This window comes from Schistocerca serialis, unplaced genomic scaffold, assembly GCF_023864345.2.
Source record: "Schistocerca serialis cubense isolate TAMUIC-IGC-003099 unplaced genomic scaffold, iqSchSeri2.2 HiC_scaffold_1236, whole genome shotgun sequence".
Taxonomy (NCBI): domain Eukaryota; kingdom Metazoa; phylum Arthropoda; class Insecta; order Orthoptera; family Acrididae; genus Schistocerca; species Schistocerca serialis.
Window position 1 is genome coordinate 232,501 of NW_026047443.1, and position 2,500 is coordinate 235,000.

Genomic DNA, 2,500 nt, shown 5'->3' on the forward strand with positions numbered 1-2,500 from the left:
TGGGGCGACCGAGCAGCAGACGGCGTCGCGGCGCCGAGCGCCGGGCGGCGGCGCATCCTCAGCGCACACAGTCCTCAATCGGACCAGCACACTGCAGATGGCCACCGCGCTTCGCACCGGGCCCGCGAGGACCTACTTTGGCCGCAAGGCGCCGCGAGCAGGGGGCCCCGGCGCGCAGCTGCGCCGCCTGCCGCGTCCGTCGGCCGGCGCGCCTGCCACTGGCCGCCCCCACCAGCCGGCTGTAGCGCGTGCGCCCACGCACCGCGCTGCCAGCACGCCGGGCGGCCCCCCCTCACCGGCCGGGGACAGTCTCACCCAGCCACCGCCGCGTATCGCCTCACACCCAGATCCCCTTTCACGTTCGTGGGCATGGTGGGTATCCCTGAAACAACCAGTTAATAGCTCGACCGATCGTCGCCAACACTGATTCACCTCTAGCGAGAACAACCGCACCACAACGGGTTACCTGTTGTTCATTTGCGTAACGTCACCAGCAAACGTAGACGTCCATCGCCATTTGCAACGAGTATTGCATGCCTGTGTCAGGTGTCACAACACACTACGTCTGCCCACATAGACGCAACAACATGTGCACGCCTCGAGAACACGTGGAAGGTAGCCCCCGTACGTATGCGGTGTCCATTGCGCGAACGACTGTCAGCCGGCCTCTGCAGGATGTCGCAGATGTGGAACGCGGTGCAACATGCTATCACGGTGTGTGAGAAGAGACGACTACGTCCGAATACACGCTCCACTACATCAACAGACTGCTCATGCTGATCGCCATCGAGGGCGTCCGTTCCTCCCACACGTCTGAATGGCGTACCACACTGCAATCCAGCTCTTATAGGGAGACGACACGTAGCTGCGTGCACAATATTTGGACTGTATGGTCTGCCGTTGCTAGGCGCAGTCGTCGTACGGTCACACATGTGCCACGATGTATCATTCAGTACATACGGACCAATGTGCAGTACAGTTTGTGGGTTTTGCGTACATCGGCAGACAGGTGACAGGCCGTACCACAACGTAGGCTGAGTACGTCGGCATGCGAAGGGCATTGAACATGCAAACTTCTCAACGACCAGCTTGCGAAGGCAGGGGGGAAGGGGGGGGGGGGGCATGTACGTCCTGCTGCTATCCACATTACAGTGTATAGCAGGAGCATGTGGAAAGTCAGCAACACCTGCAAGGTGTTTAACATGACGCGATACACAGGGGACCGGGCAGTGCGAATAGCGAACTATATTGCGAGGGTTGCGGTTAGGCAACACTACACTAATTTAACGAGTTGCATAACAATTACAGAGCAGGTTAAGGCGCAATATAGGTTAGGTTAAGGCACAACATGGGTTACGTTAAAGCACAACATGGGTTACGTTAAAGCACAACATGGGTTACGTTAAAGCACAACATGGGTTACGTTAAAGCACAATTTAGGTTACGTTAAAGCACAATTTAGGTTACGTTGAAGCACAATTTAGGTTACGTTGAAGCACAATTTAGGTTACGTTGAAGCACAATTTAGGTTACGTTGAAGCACAATTTAGGTTACGTTGAAGCACAATTTAGGTTACGTTGAAGCACAAATTAGGTTACGTTGAGGCACAAATTAGGTTACGTTGAGGCACAAATTAGGTTACGTTGAGGCACAAATTAGGTTACGTTGAGGCACAATATGGGTTAGGTTGAGGCACAATATGGGTTAGGTTGAGGCACAATATGGGTTAGGTTGAGGCAGAATATGGGTTAGGTTGAGGCACAAATTGGGTTAGGTTGAGGCACAATATGGGTTAGGTTAAGGCACAATATGGGTTAGGTTAAGGCACAATATGGGTTAGGTTAAGGTACAATATGGGTTAGGTTAAGGTACAATATGGGTTAGGTTAAGGTACAATATGGGTTAGGTTAAGGTACAATATGGGTTAGGTTAAGGTACAATATGGGTTAGGTTAAGGCACAATATGGGTTAGGTTAAGGCACAACATGGGTTAGGTTAAGGCACAACATGGGTTAGGTTAAGGCACAACATGGGTTAGGTTAAGGCACAACATGGGTTAGGTTAAGGCACAACATGGGTTAGGTTAAGGCACAATATGGGTTAGGTTAAGGCACAATATGGGTTAGGTTAAGGCACAACATGGGTTAGGTTAAGGCACAATATGGGTTAGGTTAAGGCACAACATGGGTTAGGTTAAGGCACAACATGGGTTAGGTTAAGGTACAATATGGGTTAGGTTAAGGTACAATATGGGTTAGGTTAAGGTACAATATGGGTTAGGTTAAGGTACAATATGGGTTAGGTTAAGGTACAATATGGGTTAGGTTAAGGTACAATATGGGTTAGGTTAAGGTACAATATGGGTTAGGTTAAGGTACAATATGGGTTAGGTTAAGGTACAATATGGGTTAGGTTAAGGTACAATATGGGTTAGGTTAAGGTACAATATGGGTTAGGTTAAGGCACAACATGGGTTAGGTTAAGGCACAACATGGGTTA